The following is a 20,213-nucleotide window of genomic DNA, read 5'->3' on the forward strand; positions in this document are numbered from 1 at the left end:
CTCATCCGCGGCTCTTATTCGGGTTTCCTATTGGGACGTGGGACGGAAACGTCAGAGACTGGTCGGGAACCACGAAGGCGCTTAACTGCCAAGACTTCCCCAAACATCATTTTCTGTCAACTTCACAAANGTAAACACAGGATGTACATGCACAGTATTGACACTCCTCTTTGCTTTGTATGACAGTGTCTTTTGTTACTGCATTAAAGCAACAGTGAGACAGCTTTTTTCCAAATGTCTCTATGTATTTACTTGTACATTGTAAACATTCTTAACCTTGAGTATCTCTTTCAACATGAAGGTATGTGTACATTTTAAACATCTACCAATACTTTCATTCCATAATTAACCTCAGGGCTGACTGATCAGCCTGAAGTTAACTTGAAGCTGTGTGAGGTATTTGAAATCATTCTGCTCTCAGTTTTGCCAGCCATTAGTAACACAAGACTGTGGTTTGCAATCTTCATCCACACGTATTCCACCCCTTCTGTACAACAGTGTAGACACTGCACTCAAGTTGTTTATGCCTTTATTTGTTTGATAAGGAAATATGTCATTTTCAGGCATTTGCCGCAAACTGTTTAATAGGAAATGGGGAAACATTTATAAAATACTATAGCATCATAGGAACTTTTGTATTTTATTTTAAAATAGACTTTATTTCTCTATGGCTTACATGTGATTGTGTTAAACAGGTCAAGCACAAAGGTAGATTAGTTTCATCTAGGTGTTTTAAGGGAAATAGTTAACAAACTTTTCCATTTTGTATCTATATGCATAATGTATTTGATTTCTCCAATGATTCCAAACAATGCCACAATATGTTTTACAAATCTCTTTCTTTCTAAGGGCAAATAAATTCATTTGTATTCTTGCAGTTCTTGAGTGACCCTCACAAAACCAGTTTCAAGTTTCTAAAGGGTAGTTATAAATAATAAAAGAAAAGGAATAATTTTTTCATGCTATGGGAAAATATGTTGAAAGTAACCTTTTAGTTTTGTAGAACATAAAAGTCAATGCTTGGTTATATTTTTTCCAGCAAAGTGTTCTTGCTACTTGTTTGCTACACAGGATTATTCCTACAGTTTTATTTTATTTTGGCAACTAGTTCTTTGGGTGCTACCCATTCAAACTGTGAAAAGAATATGCTTCTTGATAGCAACTTTCTTGTTGAGCTGGCTTTACACCTTTAAATATTCAAAACTATTATTTGTTTCCACACATAATAAGACTAAAACGTGCTACAATTCCTAGAGCAATACACAAATGGGTAATAAACAAGATGAAGTAGAATCAAATGCATATTGATGCAATTCATACTTCTTAGAGTATTAAGTCATAAATTGTTATTTTATATAAAATATATATAATATTTAAGTTGTATTCTAAAATAAGTTACAGTACCAATGATACTTGGAAAGAAATACATCAAGTAATTATATTGTTTTATATACTAAAGAACAATGCAGCATTTTAATATTTATTGCATTGCATTTTCATTGCTTTCCACAATCTTCCTTGTATTATCCATCTCAGGGAAATTGTGCACACTATATGCCAAATTAGGTGATATAAATCTTCTAGCCATGGGACCAATAAATGGAATTATTAGTCATCCATTTAGAATATATAAATAACTGAAATACTTCAATTAAAGGATGAAATACTATTCTATTGTTTATAGCTAAGAATAAGATAAGAAAACTGACAACATCTATTTCTTAAATATTCACCTGACCACAGTATTTCTGAGTGTAGGGCTGGATGTGATGTCAAATACTGAGGTCAGGTTAATATTTTAGAAACAGGGTCAAGCCATTTAGGGCCAAACCTAAAGCCAGGGCCGAGCCATTTCGGTTTCATCTCAAGCTCTGCGGAAGTGACGCCACATCAACCCAGAGGCTTCTTCCGGTTCTCACGGCGAGACTTTCAGCGTGTTCCCCGCTAGGACGCGCTGCTGGGCTTGGCTCATCCGCGGCTCTTATTCGGGTTTCCTATTGGGACGTGGGACGGAAACGTCAGAGACTGGTCGGGAACCACGAAGGCGCTTAACTGCCAAGACTTCCCCAAACATCATTTTCTGTCAACTTCACAAAGGCCAGGGAAGACCATTTAAGTCATGTCCGTGTGTTTCAAATGGGAAAACGAGTCTCAGTGTTGCAATTTCCTAGACTTAGAGATTTTTTATTATTTATTTATTTATTTATTGAGACAGAGTCTTGCCTGTCGCCTAGGTCTGGAGTGAGCGGCGCCATCTCCACTCACTGCAAGCTCCGCCCCCCGGGTTCCCGCCATTCTCCTGCCTCAGCCTCCCGAGGAGCTGGGACCACAGGGGCCGCCACCGCGCCCGGCTAGTTTTTTGTATTTTAGTAGAGACGGGGTTTCACCGTGTTAACCAGGATGGTCTCGATCTCCTGACCTCGTGATCCGTCCGCCTCGGCCTCCCACAGTGCTGGGATTCCAGGCATGAGGACTTAGAGATTTTTAATTAAAGAACTCAATTTACTCACAGTTAATGTAATAATGAGTAGAAAAGAAATGAGGGTAGGCAGAGCAATCCCATTTTTGAGTGGTTTATGTAGTTTCTTTGGAAAAAGAAAAAAAGAGGGAGACAAATTACCAAGGAAAGCATGACCAAGCAGGGAAGCCTTTAGAGAATCAACCAGAAATGAGAATTAGAAATCAGAATTAGAGAGTTTCAGTAATTTGCCCAGAACCATCCTGACAGTTGGTAAAAGGGCAAATGTTTGAACCCTTGTACTTCCTCTGTGAAGTGGAAAGTAGGAAAACTGCCCATTGTCCCAAAGGCACAACGGAATCCACACAGAACTGGGATTCCAATGGAATCCATGCAATACTGAGATTCTAAGCACACACCAAGAAGTGATCCAAAGACACAACAGAATCCAGATAAAACTGGAATTCCAAGTAATCCACACAGAACTGGGATTTCAAGCACACACCAAGAAGTGATGGAGTCCAATTTCACACGATATGGATAGGAGAGAATTCCTAACAGGAGGTCATCAGCATAAAAACAAGAGGCCTATACTGCAAAAGTGAACTTCTGAAGCGATTTGAAATATCAAAGAAAAGGGAAAAAACATAAAATAAGAACAAGACTTTCTTAAAAAATACGATGTCCTGCTTTAAAAAATCAGATATTTTACACATTATATAAATTGAATAAAGTATTAGTGGGCTTAGTAAATTAGTGGGCTTAGTAAACTGAGATATAGACAAGAGGAAATGACTGAATATAGAGACCAGTGAGGAAAAGAGATAGAAAATATGAAAGAGAATTTGAAAAGTGGAAGAGAGAAGCCAAAGCTCCAGTCATTATCTATTCAAAGCTCAAAGCAGGGAATTGAGACAATGGTTAAGATGCAATCTTCTAAATAAATTTGTTGAGAGTCTCCTGGAATTAAAGGAAGATGTGAGTGCTCAGGCCGAAGATTTATACTAAGTTTCAAGCAGCACGAATAAAAACAAATTCCCACATAGACACACTGCGGTACAGAGTTGAACCATCGAAAACAAAGTAACACTGCAGATGACTTGCAAAGAAACAAGACAACAGATTTTTCTTTGGCATTGGTAAATGTCGGGGCAATCATTGTAAGGAAAAACAAAGGCAACTTCAGACATAAAAGACACGTTTACTGCTCAGAGTCTTGCTGAAAATTCTCCCCAAAGATGGGCTTCGACAATCAAAAGCCCAGAAGAAGAAATAAATACAAAGTAATTGTATACATAGAAGTTGGTAAAAGTTGTTACATTTAGATTGGTATTGATTGGAACTGAAAAGAAACCTTAAGACAATTTTGGGGAAACTTTTAGAAAAATGAATATTAAATTCTACATCTCAAAAATATGGAAGATGAGAAGAGTATAGAGTTGTATTGTTTGGGAAGATGACAAAGATATTGAGCCACTTTAGTCTTTCCAAAGATAAGCATGCGTGTTGACCATTTCAGGGTAAATATAAGAGTATACTGCTTTAATTTCAAACCGGAGAAAGCCAATATGGGAATTAAGAATTAAGGAAATGAAATCTATACAAAAGTGGGCAGAGGAAGGAGAAATAGAAAACAAAGTAAGAATATGACAAATTAGAACCCACAAAACCAGGTCATAGAAACTACATTATTTTACAATATTAGTAAAAAAGAAAATAAATCAATGTCTTATTTTAAGACAGAAACTTTCAGCATAAATAACAATAAACCAGCTTCGTGAACAGTATGAGGAACCTACATTTTATCAATAAGAGGACAGTATAAAAAATTGTAGTTCATTATTTGTAAGAAAAAGTAGTATATGGTATTGGGACTCAGAAAACAATAACCCAAAATGAAGGCCCCAAAGCAAATGTTTTCCCTGACTGTCTTCTGTCCACCTATCTCAGTCTCATTCTCTCCTGAGGCCAGCCATAGAAACTAGAATCCCTCTTCCCCAAAGCGGGTTATAGAAACCAGAACCCCTTTTGCCCTAAGCCAGCCATAAAACCTAAAATATTATTCCAGCTTTGCCCCCTCAATTCCATGCAAAACTGGCAACAAAAACACTCTCTGACCTACCTTGTTTGACTGTAGGTCGTGAGACCCCATTGCAGAGAGGACCTTGCCTCACACCAGGAGGGAAGGATGCTGCTCAGAGAGGCCAAAAGGAACGTGAGTGGCAGGCCTTGCTGGGTGTCCCCACTCAGTGTCTCAGCACTAGATCACACCCGTTTTGTTTAATCATATTTCCACACAACTGTCCATATGTTGTTGAACCTGAGCATAAAAAAGGGGAATTTCCCCTGCATCTCTGGGTCTTCAGTCTGAAGTCTCCGCTATGATCAAATAAATGTTTTTCTCCTGTTAGTCTCCGTTCATGAGTTGATTTTTCAGCAAACTTCAGAGGGTAAAGAGTAGCTTTCCCCTGGCCTCAACAACAGGACAGCCTGGGTCTATGACATCCACGTAGACAGGCCCTGGAAGCAAGTTAGAGAGAAAAAGGAGATGAGAATGGCACACATGACATGCCTCCTCGGTGAACAAAATCCCGACTCCCGAAAGCAGCCTGTGTGGCCTGCATCAGGGGTTCTCTGCTGTCTCCAACTCTGCAAACATCTTCTCTTGCCCATCTCCCCCTCAATCAATCTGAGCTGTTTCCAACTGACTTTCTTCTAGCAACCTGACCCTGTGTTTTCAGAGCAGGGCCTTGCACTCTGCCTCAAGTGCTCTTCCAGATCTATATACAATTTGCTTTGGAACTTTCTGAGATCTCTGCTCACAATCACCTTTTTGGAGAGGTTCTACTCACCACTGTCTCCAAAATGTCACCCTCTGTTGTGCTCTGTCTCCTCATCCCTTCCCATGGCCTTTAATTACTTGTTTACTATGTCCGTCCTTCCCACATCAGTCTTTTTCATTCACATGCAGGCTTCTTGGGGACAGAGCCTGCCACTGACCAGTGCTCAATGAATTCTATCCATTGGATGAATGAATGCATATGATGTTTTATTGTGTGTTAATAACCATAGGTTTAATCTTGTTTACAAATGCGGACATATGTAAGGAAGAGTGAGAAGGAAAATAGCAAAGCTTCTTTCCCTTTTCCTCCCATCACAGGGTCTCTCTAACGACAGAGGATACGGAACCCTCCACAGAGTCATGAAGTTTTCTGAGCCATCCAAGGCTAGATGGCCTCTGAAGCGGCCTTCGAAAAAGTTATGTCCATGAGAAAATTATGGCAGTAGGGGAGGTCTGAGCTTGCCAGTGCCTCTTTTTGCCACTAGCTTTCAAGTTGCCTTCATTATTCCCAGGCTTAGGTCTAGGCAAATTTGGAAGACATTTAGGTTATAGTTTAAATGATAGCAGCTCTTCCTCAGAACTCAACCACCTTTGTAAAGCTAATGAGAGACCGCCGGGTTAGGGGGAGAAAAAGAACTTAAATTCTGCTAAGGTATAGACTGGTCATAAGATAAACAACTCCCCCAATTACTCCTGCAGATAATACCACTATAGTAGACTGGACTTTTGAAATGGCTTTTCAGGTTTTTTGCATCTCTGACACTGATGGCTACACCTGGATCTGCCAAACCACTTGTATAGCACCCACACTCAGGAGCAACTCAGCTCAAGAGACAGCTTCAACCGCTTATGAGTTCATCTCCATCCCAGCCAATCAGCAGCAAACACCCATTTCCTAGCCACTGCTGCACCTTCTCCTAAACTGCCTTTGAAAACCCTGAATCTATAAGAGCCTTCAAAGAGATTGATTTAAGTAATAACTCCATGTCCCACATGGCCTGGCATCAATTAAACTCTTTCTTCACTGTAATAACGTGGTCTGTATTTGTGCAGCAAGCAGGAAAAACCCGTTGGGTGGTTAAACCTCTTTCCCTCATAATAACAGAAACCCTTCCTTTGGATTGGCAGGACACACCTGTTACCCTGAGATAACACACCTGTTAGCCTGAGATAACACTTCTAGTTGTCCACAGTGTGGGTGGAATGTGTGGGGTTCCATGTGCCCTGGTGATCAAAGCAGGGGTGCTGAGAGGACAGTGACCCCTCAGGGTAGGACCAGGAGCCTGTGGAATAGAGGAACGTGGGAGCCAGAGGCAGAGGCCAGTCAGGATCAGTGGCACATCACCGCAGCCCAATCTACTGAGAGGAGCAGCCTCTGCGGCTCAGGTCACCGACGACCAGAGCCCCTAAGGCAGACTGTATTATCCGAAAGTGGCCACAGGGATATTTCCCACTCCACATGCTCTTGCAAAGGGATCTTGACAATATTTGCCCTGAGGATTCTGAATTATGTTCCCTTCCTTGGAATATGAGTGAGCTTGTAACTTGCCTGCAATCTGGACAGTGCAGCAGAAGTAACTTGTGTGCTTCCCTAGGCTGGGTCCAGAAAGGTGATGACCACGGGGACACTTGCTTTTGAAGAGCTTGGTTTTCACGGAAACAGATTTCTGCCTTTGCGCAGCCTCCCCATTCGCTGGGGAGGAAGCCCTAACTAACCCAGGGGTCACATAGAGGTGGGTGCCTGGCCAGGACGTAGCCTTTCCTCTGGTCTCAGCTTCAGCCACAACCTGTGGGCAATTCATTGAGAAACCACAAGCCAGAGGAGCTCCTCCAACTTCAAAGCACAGAAGCTATGAGACACAATACAGTCACTATTCCTTTACTCACCACATTTTAGAGTGACTTGTTATGCAGCATTAGCGACTGGAATAGGCTCCCTTGGGCATAGTTACGGGGAGGTTAGGCACCTGGTACCCACACACCACCAAGGGGAGAAAAAAGAGGAAGAGGAAATTAGAAAAAAAAATCATTTATTAAAAAGAGAGTTATTTAATAAAAATATTTATTCTAAAGAGGTAGAATAACAGAATGTTTAAGCCAGAGGAATTTGAGACATGTATGAAACTGGCATTTAAAATAGTTCTTACTCCAGTACTTGTTGTGGTAAGATACCTTTGGGAAGATCAGACTCAGAAACAGTAGAAAGCTAGTGTAAAATTATACATAAAATGTTAAATATGATCATATAAATATAAAATGTCTAGCATAGAAAAAGGCACATAGTGGATATTAAATTAAAGAGTTAATATTATTACCATTGGCACTGTCACTACTATAGTAAACAGCTGTTCACCTCCTCCTGATGACAGCTACATATACATGGATAAGGCAAATGCTGATCTGGAATCCATTTACAATAAAATTTAAAAACTAAGGGAATGTTCATTCTCTATGTCCACTTGAATAGAAGAATTAGTATCTATTTACAAAAAGAAACATACTTGCAATCCTCAAAACTCTAAATAAATAAACCCACTAGGTAATTAATTATTACTAGAAAGAGGAATCATGGAAAAACTCATGCATTTTGGTGTAACAATTGCATACTGATTACTATAATTGCTTGTAGTCTCTTACATTTCAACAACATTTCAAAGCAGTCAGTGAACCTGTACTCTGAAGTTGATGAAGCAAAATGCTTCTTTATGAGAAGTAACGTGATTTTGATAATAACATCTTTAAAGTCTCAATTGACACCATCATGCCTACTGAGCTGAAGGGAATACTGAATTATAGAACTTTTTAAAAATACCATCAAAGGTACTTTTCTTAACCTACGAGAATACCGATCCTTATCTTTGATTGGCAGTGCATACTAGTGGTCAAGTTTATTATCTGGGAAAGTTCTTATTGCAGTGCCTTGTCACGGTGAATTTGAGTTATTAATCACATGATTTGACATCAAATGTATCTTACCGATGATGTCTCTTAATAGGATTAAGTTATACTTCTAAATTTTTACACCAAAATATTCAAATTGTCAATTTATGAAGTGAGATATAATATTGTTATCACAAATGTATGTACATTTTCTTTAGCCTGAGTATTTAAGCTGTCTCCCTTCTATAATACAGTTTTGAAGGACGCTGCGTGAAAGGAGAAGAGTCATATGACTTTTGATGATCACTCTTTCTTGCATACACTGTTTTAAAATGCATACTAAACATTTACTGAATGCCTGCCATTTGTACAATGCTTCGCTAATAGAAACTTATTGTATATACACATACTGCGTGTGTGTGTGTGTGTGCATGTATGGTAGGGGTAAGGTGACAGAAAACCCAAAGAATGATAAAAAGTGGAAAGGATTCATGAGGAAGGGGATGTGAGTGAAGATATGACAATCTTTGGCAAAGCATGGGATTAACCTATCATGAGAATCCAAATTGTCCAATTAAAGTGAAAGCATCAAATAATTTTGAATATTAGAACTGTCATGGCTCTACTCATGTCTGGGAGCAAGACTGAGAGCTGTTAAAGAAAATGTTTTTAAATCCTGTGCTGGTAACTTGATTAATGGAAGATACTCAAGACAGCAACCAATTTATTTTAGAAAATAAGCCAACACTTATGTGTTTATTTTGGAAAATAAGTCCAACACTGATGTGTGGACACATCAGTGAACAATGACAAAATGCTGTCTAATAGCTATACCTTTCCTCCACGTGAATAAACCATGCAGACTGAGAGGCTCCTTGTGCAGCCCAGGGTAATAGCTGATTTTGCACGACCTATGGATTCGTTGATGCTGAAAGTCAAGCCTGCTACAGACGTACTATTCTAAGACTGCTGGAGAGAACCTCACGTTCACCACAATACATTTATCTATCAGCTGGATGCCTTCATTCATCACTTCATTTATATTTCTCTAGCTATAGAATCACGCAGTAAATAAATGGAGTAAGGCAGTAAGATGCTGTGCAACCAGCAGGGACTGGTTAAATCATTCATTCTTCTCAACGAGAATGTGTCTCATATACCAGGCTCCGGAAGGACAGTTGATAACTAGCTGGCTGAGATCTAAGAGAGGAGGCTGACACATGAACACACATGCAGAATCTTGGGATGAGAGCTACACAAGAAATGCTCCTGCAGAGTATGGGGGAGCCCAGTAGATGGAGAGGCCTACATTTTTGTGGGCTCCAGAAAGACTTCAGGAAATGATACAACTACGAAGGGCTTGGGGTGAAGAGACAGTATGATAAAACCACAGAGGCACAGGAAAACATTGTCACAGTGGAAGACCCTTTAGAAAAATTAATTTCAGGCAATTGAATATGTTAATCAAAATAAGGCAATTTTGTTGCTTTATGATGTTATTTTTTAAAGGAAATATTTTGGTCTTAATTAAAATTTTCAGTGTGCTGTGTGCCATTTCCCCTCTTATAGTAATGTGAAGACGTTTGTTTGAACTATTATCACAGTCAGAAGACAAGGTGATTCCACGCATGTAAACCATCCTAGTTTTTCAGATCGATCTCATTTGTTTAGTGTTTCTCTCCTCTCTTGAGTTCATATTTTTCAAAAGCAGAAATATGCAGAGCTGATTAATGATTTTTCTTCTTTTATTGTTTACACTAATCTCTTCCCCATTGCCTATCAGAAAAATTATGGATAATTATTATGAAAGTATTTAATTAATGGCAAATAATTTAGATAAATGAAAACTTGCTGATATTATCATCAATTCGATGTATCATCGTAGGGCAGTTATCCCCAACCAGATCTACTCTCACTGATTTGAGAAGACAGAGAGAAGTTGGACTGAGTCATCACCATTGACATGGAGGAAAGGAGAGAAGCGAGTACAAGGAGCTCTTATTGTTATATCAACCCACAGAATGACCTTGGGTTTACAGCCTCACCAGGCATCACATTAACCACAGGTAATGCAAGAAGAAACAGCAGTCCCAACTCTCACCACATATTTCATGGAGATGAAGGGAGAGTTAATGAGAAAATGTTAGTAAAACATTTGAAGCTCCTTTGTAGGAAGACACTATATAAATACAGAGCAATAGTATCAGTCATTTTAATGGGTTGGAGATTTTTACTGCTTGAGAGAGATACCTTGTTTGAGTTATGCTGGTCTTGCATTGCTGTATATCCTTTGCTTTATAACATAGCACAGGGGTGTTAAACTTCTAACTTTCTATTGTCTCTGCATATTGGGGATGTGGCTTTCTCAATCAGCAGCTCTGCACTTAAAGTTCCAAAGGGAAGGTTCGATACTGAATGGCTTTTGGATTCCATGGTGATGGGCCGTGTGCTGAGAGATGTATTATTTATTGTCACTATGCATAAAAGAAAATCACAATAAAAAAGGCAAATGCTGACTAGAGAATATAACCTGTCAGCCAGGTCGGTGGCTGCAGAAATCCCAGGGCAAGCATTCTTACTGCAATAACTCTGCAGTCCCACTCCCCTCACTCTCTCAAGCAATAAAAGGCCAAGAAATCATTAGAGGTTCAACCAAGGAGCCAGGCTTTCCAGGATGACAATGCACTGCTCACTTCACATAACTGTAAAGAGTTATGTTGGAACTCTGAATAGGAAGGCAGTGTGATGCATTTCTTGAGCAACTAGATTTTAGCAATGTGTTTCAAACAGTGCAATTTCAGATCCTAGTTTGTGTGAATATGTCCAGAGGGGCACCGCTCACCTTTTCTCTGGCAAATAGATCCATGTGGGCAGTGCTGCTAGAAAAGAAAGTTTTGAAGTAAGAACCAATTTTATTTTACATCTGCTGCGACGCACATTAGTAATAAGCACTGGTCTTTGCAAATCTCCGTTTGAATCACATTGGAAACATAACAAGCAGCATGAGAACTGGCCTCGTGTTTCCCCTGCCTTTCAGGTTTCTCGGGATATGGCATTGGCTTCCCTCATGTTGTCACTGGTCAAATTTCTCTATCACTTGGCTCACTTCTCCGTTTTTCCCCTTCCACCTCCTTCTGTCTTCCTGGCTGACTTACAGTGTCCGCCCCAACCGCCACCACCCCTGCCTCCCGCGGCCTTGTTCTTCCTGACTCAGGGAAAATTCTGCTTCAGTTCACCTTCTCTCCAGACGGATTCCCAGACCACAGCATCTCTCAAAACTGTTCCGTCTTTGAAACTGGAAATGCTGACATTATTTTCCTATCCCTCTCTTTCCTTATCGTAGCATCCTGTCCCTCAGCCCTTCTCCCCTCCTATGCCTTAGGCTTCTGTTACCATGGCCTTTCTTCACTTCATTCTGACCTGCTCTCATAGTCCTGGGCCCTCCCACGAGTTAAAGTCCCTTCCCGCCTAGCCTGGACCTGGCAATCTGGTAAGAGTGCTCTCACCAGCGCCGGCCGTTTACCTGGGTCTCTGTCTTTCCACTGCCAAGACTTGCCCCGTTTAAAAATGGGGTCAACTCCTGGGTCTCCAGGTTCTTGTTTCCTCTTAGAAAATGTCACATGGCAGTGGTGATGGCACCAAGACACTTGCACAAGCTCCAATCCCAGCCGTTCTCCAAACACTTTGCGAAACTCCAACTCCCTGGTTTTTCTTTCTTCTCTTGTTCCCTCATCATGTTTGCTTTGTCCTTTCCAGCAGATGATTTTTAACATGCGAATCCCCGAAAATCGGAGACAGGGCTTCCCTAGCTTCTCTTACGTCAAGCCCCACATCTATATTCACAACTTGGATATCCAGGGGTGATACTGAAAATATTCAGCGATCAGGGAAGAACGGGCACTGAGTGATGAGAACTAGAATGCACGTTTCGGAGGCCTTCTGCTGGGAAGGATGTGGGCTGGAGTGGCAGATGCGATGTGGAGAGAGCTGGGCGTGTGAGCCCTCAGAGCCACAGCCACACCACCGCCACTGTGAGAGCACTGCAGTATTTCACACACGGGCATGGCTGAACCAGTGGGCACTGGTTGGGTGTCAGCTCCGGTGAATTTTTCCTCCCGTTACAGAGAAAGACCCGCCTCCTCCAAACACACCTGTGCACACCTCTGTGGAAGGCTCACTCTTGCTCTGGGCTTCTGTTAGGTGCTCCCTCCCTCCTCCTCTGGGCCCCCAAATCTAACCGCCTACCTGTCTGTATACCGCTCATGTTTCTCCTTGTCCGAAAAGTAATATTAACTTCAGCACTGTCTTTTTGTTTTCAGCCTCCTTAGAAGAGTTAGTCAGACAAGTTGATCTTTCAAAGGCAAGGTTAAGACTTGACATTTAATTTCAACTCGCAACAACATGGCTCAGCTCGTCCTTTTCTGAAGAAACAGTTTTAGCACAACCACCTGTGCACTCCCAACTAGTAACTCAAGGCTTCCGTTTTCATAGCATTCTGTCTGACACGTTGGGAATAGTTACCCTGCAAATCCTCTTCTTTCCTTGGCACTTTCTCTTTTTTGGTTTCCGTGACACACTTTCTCAGACTTCGTTTCCCTCAGGACATTACTTTCTGGTCTCCTCGTATGGCAATCTTCTCTTCATCTATCCCTTAAAGGTGGCTGTTCCTGAAAGCTGTGCTCTCAGCCTACCCCGCGTGTCCTTCCCTCACTTCCGGGCTTATGGTGTCCAAGGCTCCAGCTCCGGGCACGCTGCCAGCCCCGACGCCAGCACACACAACGGCCCTGCTGCAGGAGCACACCCACACCTCACCACGGTTCCTTTGCTCCTCTCCCCTCCTTCTCAAATGTTGTTTAACTTAGCCACTTCACCTGCTTTTCGGCCCCACCACTTTAATTGAGGCTCTCTTACACCTTCTGATACTTTAGCTACTTTCTGCATTAATACATCATCTCTCCTGCCATTGTTTCCATTTCTAAAACTCAGAATTATAATTATGCACTGTGGAGCAAACCTTTTCAACCTTTCCATTACCCACCCCCCCCCACACACACACCCCCCACACACACACGCACAAACCCTTCAAACATAACCTTCAAAAGACTAGCTTTCAACTTACTTTTCAAACTTCCCTGACCAATATTCTAGCTAACCTTAGTTTCTTCCTGTTTCCCACACACGTACATCTGTGTGTTATGCGCCAAATTGTTCCCTCACAATTTATATGTTGAAACCTTAATGTTTATTGGCAGATGGGGCCTTTTAATAAGGTAGATAGGGTTAAATGAGATCGTAAGTATGGGGCTGTCGTCTCTTAGAACTAGCTTTCTTACAAGAAGAGGCAGAGACCCTAGCAATGTTCACACAGAGAGGAAAGGCCATGTGGGGACATAGCAAGAAGGCACCTGTCTACAAGCTGAGAAGAGAGGCCTCAGGAGACAATAGCCCTGCCAGCACCTTGATTTTGGATTCCAGCCTTCAGAACTGTGAGAAAATAAATTTCTGCTGTTTAACCGGCCTGTTGGTTTTTTTTTATTATGTCAGCACTGGCAGACTAACGCACTGTGCCTTTGCCCATGCTCTTCTCTTCAAAAAAGTGATGTATCCCTTTTTTACTTGAGAACATCCTGTACATCCTCCAGTGCCCAGGTTCAACATAGTTTCTAGGGCCAAGCCTTTCCTCCCCTCTCTCCAGCCATCCCTGGAAGGCTGGTAATTCTGGTCACAGCACCAGTGTTTGGGTGATGGTGGGGTATTGACTTAGCTCATGGGTAATACCCATGTTCCATTCTAGATGGTGAATTCATAAGAAAAGGTATTGGGTCTCATTTAGGTGTAGAACATTAGGCTAGGGAAAGAGAAACACATAGGGGGAGAATCTCAGGATTTACACTTGGAGAGAGAGAGTACTCTCGAATGATGACGTGGTCTGGGATGCAGCCATAAGAAGTAGGTTAACTGAAACAAAAGAAAGTTCTGAATTTCCAAGAGCAAAGCTTTCTGAAGCCAGTGTGGTGCTATTAAGAATGTATTTTGGTCAGGCGGGGTGGCTCACACCTGTAATCCCAGCACTTTGGGAGGCTGAGGCAGGCTGATCACGAGGTCAGGAGATCAAGACTGAGACCATCCTGGCTAACATGGTGAAACCCATCTCTACTAAAAATACAAAAAATTAGCCAGGTGTGGTGGCGGGCACCTGTAGTCCCAGCTACTCAGGAGGCTGAGGCAGGAGAATGGTGTGAACCTGGGAGGTGGAGCTTGCAGTGAGCCAGGATTGAGCCACTGCACTCTAGCCTGGGCTACAGAGCGAGACTCCATCTCAAAAAAAAAAAAAAAAAAAAAAAAAAAGGAAATAAATATATATACACTAGAAAACAGGGAGATAATGAAGATAAATGGAGGCTTGGAAGAAAGGAAAAACCGTAACAGTAGGCTGGGCACAGCAGCTCACACCTCCAATCAGCACTTTAGGAGCCCGAGGAACACCTGAGGTCAGGAGTTCGAGATCAGCCTGACGAACATGGTGAAACCCCGTCTCTACTAAAATACAAAATTAGCCGGGGTGGTGGTGGGTGCCTGTAGTCCCAGCTTCTCAGGAGGCTGAGGCAGAAGAATCTCTTGAACCTGGGAGACGGAGATTACAGCGAGCCAAGATCGTGCCACTGCACTCCAGCCTGGGTGACAGAGCGAGCCTCAGTCTCAAAANAAATAAATATATATACACTAGAAAACAGGGAGATAATGAAGATAAATGGAGGCTTGGAAGAAAGGAAAAACCGTAACAGTAGGCTGGGCACAGCAGCTCACACCTCCAATCAGCACTTTAGGAGCCCGAGGAACACCTGAGGTCAGGAGTTCGAGATCAGCCTGACGAACATGGTGAAACCCCGTCTCTACTAAAATACAAAAATTAGCCGGGGGTGGTGGTGGGTGCCTGTAGTCCCAGCTTCTCAGGAGGCTGAGGCAGAAGAATCTCTTGAACCTGGGAGACGGAGATTACAGCGAGCCAAGATCGTGCCCCTGCACTCCAGCCTGGGGACAGAGCGAGCCTCAGTCTCAAAAAAAAAAAAAATGTATTTTAAAATTTTATTTGCAGATTGTTTGTTTCTAGTATATGTAAATATTATTAAATTTCTATACTGATTTTGTGACTTGTAAGTTCTGCTAGCTTATTTTAGATTTCTTAATACTCTGCAAACAAGATTGTATGTCATTAACGACACGTTACTTTTCTCTCCTCACTTTATTGTGAGTTTTGTTTCTTTTCTTGCCTTTTGTCCTGACCAGAACACCCAGTGAAATATTAAACAAAAGTGGTGAGAATGAAAATCCTTGCCGTGTTTCTGATATTGTACCAAGCAATCAGTATTCAGCTATTAACTGTGAAGGTGTCCATAGGAATTTTGTAGATTACTTTTATTCAGTTCTTTTTCTGGAACGCTGAGGATATATTTTTCATGAGGGTTGAATATCTCCAGTGTCTTTTTTCTCTGTATCAATGTAAATGATCATATAACATCCTTTATTTATTTAATATGGTGAATTGTGTTGATAGATTTAGATATTAAACCAATTTTATATTGCAGAGATAATGCTTAGTTATTCAGAATACATTAAACGATATGTATTGTTGGATTTATCTTGTTCACATTTGATTAAGAGGTCTTGCATATATCTTTACGAATATTGATCTACATGGTTTTTAAAAATGTATTTGTTTGGTGTTGGTATTATGGTAATATCGGACTCAAAAAATAAATTGGAAAATATTACTATTTATTTTCTGGAAAAGTTTGTATAGAGGTTTCTATTATTTCTATAAGAAGCAGCAATGAAATAAATTTCTATGAAATTTATAAAAAGCTATAAATTTACCTCTAAGTGCTGCTTTATCTATATGACAATTTTTCTCATGTTTTTATTTTCCTTCAGTTAAATACATTTTCATTTCCTTGAGATTTCTTCTTTGACCAGTAGATAAAAGTGTGTTATTTAGTTTTCAGTTACTAGGCAATTCCACCAATTTATTTGTTATTAATATCTACTATTTTTCTCTGTTGTTAGTGGATATATTCTTTATTATATTAATCCTTTAAAACTTTTGAGATGTGTTTTACAACCCACCATATTGTCTACCTTATGTCAGTCTTGTATGTGTGGTTGGAAAAATAGACAAAATCTTGACTTATTGCAAAGAATTTTTTCTAAGTATCAGTTAAGTTAAAGAAATTTGTATTCTTGTTGAAGTCTTCTGTATTCTTATAATATTTTTGTACTACTTTTATAGATTCCTAGAGAAAAATACTAAAATTTTAAATTTTTTCCCTTATTTTAATTATGTCATATTTTGTTGTAATTATTTTGGATATTTGTTTTTTGACGAAAAAAATTTATAAATATTGCATCTTCCTTCCCTGAGACTCTCTTACCATTACAAAATATCTCTTTGTTACTGTAAATATTTCTTAAGTGTATTTTCATTGCTTTTTAAAAGATCTAATAATGTTTGAAGTTTGTTTGGAATATTGAGTCCATTTACATTTAAAATGATTGTTAGTAGGGTGGTGAGACGGACATTTTGTTATTTGTTTTCTGTTAGTCTTATTTCTCTTTTTTTTCTCTTCCTCTTTTACTGCCCTTTTCTGTATTGAACAGGCATTTGTAGTGTATCTTTTTAACCCCACTACTGAGTAGTTAGCTATGTATCTTTGATGTTTTTTTCAGAGTTGTTATAGTGATAACAATATTAACTTATCAAAATCGACTTTAATGTTGACTTATTTCATATAGAATGTAGAAAATTTGCTTCATTCAATCTGCCTCCGTTTTGTTATATTCAAATGTTGTATACAAACACATAAAATAAACTGAAAAAGGAACACTGTTGTAACATTTGCTTTACACAATCATATGTTGTTAAAAATGAAGAGATAAAAAGAATGTATATACATACATTTATGTGTGAATATGTGTGTGCGTGTGTGTCTGATATTTTGTGTTTACCCAGATATTTTCCTTTTTCAGTGCTTCTGATGTGTTTTTCTTCATGGAAGGTCTCATCTGGTTCACTTTCCCTCAGACCTGAAGGACTTAACTGGATCATTTCTTGTATGTAGGGCATACCTGTTAGCAACTAATTCTCCTAAGTTTCTGATAAGATAGAAATGTTTTATTTCATGTTCATTTCTGCTAGGTAGTATTCTTGAATATGGTATTCTTGGTTGGTTTTATGTCGATCTAATGTTTTCTGTACACTATTTTTTCTGAAGTTAACCATTATTTATTACTCTTTCCTTTATATGTGATATATGATTTAATTTTTCTTTTTATTATCTATTGTTTACAAGAAAGAGTGTGTCTGTGTGTCTAATCATAACTTTCTTTGCATTTATCTTATTTAGGGTTTGGTGAGCTTGTTGGACCTACAAATTTAAAATTTTATAAAAGTCAAGAAGTTTTTGGCCATAACTTAAATTTTGTTTTCTGTTCCCTATCTCTACTGTCTTTTGGGAATTTTAGTTATTGCTTTATTGAAATTAGCCCTCAGATTACTGAAGCTCTTGTTTTCCTTCATCTTAAAAACAATTTATTCATATTAGACTAATTCTATTCACCTCACTCTGGGTTCATTTATTCTTTCTCTTGCTATCTCAAATCTGCTGTTGTAGCCTGTAGTTAATTTTTTTTCATTCCATACATTGTCCTTTTTAAATCTCTAGAACTTATACTTCTTTTTCAATATTTCCATTTTCCCATTGAGAGCACCTATTCTGTCATATTTAGCAGTTATCATCTTTTACATGAAAATAACTCATTTGGGTCATTGAATCTTTTCAGGGTGTTTGTTTTGAAGTCCTTTGTACCAAATTTAGCATATTTGCCCACCCAGTGTCAGTTTCCATTGACTCTTTATTTTTTCTGAATATGTCTGGTACTTTGCTGGCATATTTTCTATCTAGTGTCTTTCATTAAACATTGAACATTGTAGATAACACACTGTATTATGTAATTTTTTTCTCTGAGTGCTGTTAGTTTTAAATTTTGTTTTGATTTGCTTCAATACTCAATTAACTTGCCTGGACACAAACTACATACAAGCGTGCAACCACTAATGCCTCACTCATATCAGGATTTCTGTTTGGGTGTTTGTTCATGGCTAACTTTCTGGGGCTTTCTTTCAGCTCTATTGCTTCGTGATGATGCAGTTATTTATGCAGAGGCTATGCCGAAACACCCCAAGCCAGAAGGATTCCCACCCTTGGTCACTCACGCGTGGCTCAGGTTCAGGAACACAGTCAAAGATCAGCGAATTTGCAGTTCTTTCCAAGGATTCACTTTTGCTGTGCTTTCTATCGTCTCTACACACATGCATAGTTCGGTACTTGTGCAATGATCTGTTTAGGGTCTCATCCCTTTTATGGGGCTTCTCCCTGTGACTGAGCCTTTCTTATTTCAAAAATATCATCCTTAAATGTTTGGCTGCTTTATTGTTTACCCCAAACCTTGTCTACCATCTCTAGCTGGTAAAGGCATGGATTGCACTGCCTAAATGGGGGGAAGTCGGGAATATCCCTAGGCAAAACCCCAAAGCTACCTTTTTACTTGATGTGGTAAAGCAGTTTTTCATAACAAACATTTGTCTCATTGTTGCTGGACTTTGGTCACTTTCCAAAGCCCTCAAAGTATTCTTTCTACTATTTTTGTTCTGTTTTCATATTAACACTCTAGAGATTGGAATCGCCTGCATTCTTTATGCTACTCTTTAAAAAGTAGAATCCATTAAAAAAAAAAAAAAAGTCTTCAACTTTATCAAAAATGTTTTCTAAGAAGCAGAAGTGGATTTCCCACTTTCCTCTCTTACCACTCACGATTCCCTAATGGTTGAACTAAAACTTTTAATTATTATGACTAGCAAAAATGGTAAACTGATTACACTGCAAATATGAAAATACATGCAAGATATTATTATTGATCATTCTAAATTTTACTTGCCTACTTAAAGGATCCTTTGCAGTGCTGCCTGTTCTCTAAGGAGCTCCTTTTGAGTGCTTTGACCATGTTAATTCACTCAAAGCCACAAAAATGACCAATGACCACTCCTAAGGAGCTTTCCATTCCTTCCATTAGGTATCTCTACAACTCCTGCCTGCTTTAAACATGTAGAGGCTCTGAATTACGTTTTTTAATTCTGAGGGTTGTTAGCATTTTGTTTTGTTTTGATTTGCTTGCCTGAACTCAAGCTATGAACCAGTGAGCGGCCACAACCCACAATGTCATTTATATACACACACACACAAACACACACACACACACATATATAAATATATACACACACACACATTTTCAGTATTTTAATATTTCTGGTATTTCAAGAACTCCTGACCTGTCAAAATTAACTCCTGTGAGCAAAGAGCATGGGGTCTTGTTTATATTTCTAAATTGTAGCATAGTACTAAAAAAGAGAGAAGATATTAAATTAGAATCTTATTGACTAAATGGATCATTGCTTTCACCTGGTTGATCTATCAGCCTTATCTTTTATTATTTTACTCATGTTGTTCATGTTCTACGTTCATCAGCAGAGCAAGGTTCCAAATAGAATGTTCCAGTTCTAGGAGAGGAGAATAGGAGATGTTGGAACATACGTCATGATGTTTCATTCAGAAACCATACTCATTTAACTAGTATTAAGTATTGGAAAAAAAGTTTAAAAAACTGTAAGTTATTTCAGATTTTACAAGCTTAGGAGCTCTGCAGTAGCATAACAGAAAAGATCTTCCACTTTTATTATATTTTATGTCTCATTCTACTTATAACTAAACAAAAGGATTTCTTATCTAACTGCGATGAAGCAATACGTTGCGTGACTCACATGGGACTCCTCACACGTATTTTCAGAAAAAGAAACCTCACAATGGTTTGTATCATAATCTGCAACATTCTTGACATAGTTCTGTTGATTCTCTAATCCTCCAACTTGTTGCTAACTTGACAGTACATCTCTGTTTTGCATTGTTTTTCTTTAGAAAACGA

This window comes from Rhinopithecus bieti, unplaced genomic scaffold (assembly GCF_001698545.2).
Source record: "Rhinopithecus bieti isolate Rb0 unplaced genomic scaffold, ASM169854v2 scaffold_56174, whole genome shotgun sequence".
Lineage (NCBI taxonomy): Eukaryota > Metazoa > Chordata > Mammalia > Primates > Cercopithecidae > Rhinopithecus > Rhinopithecus bieti.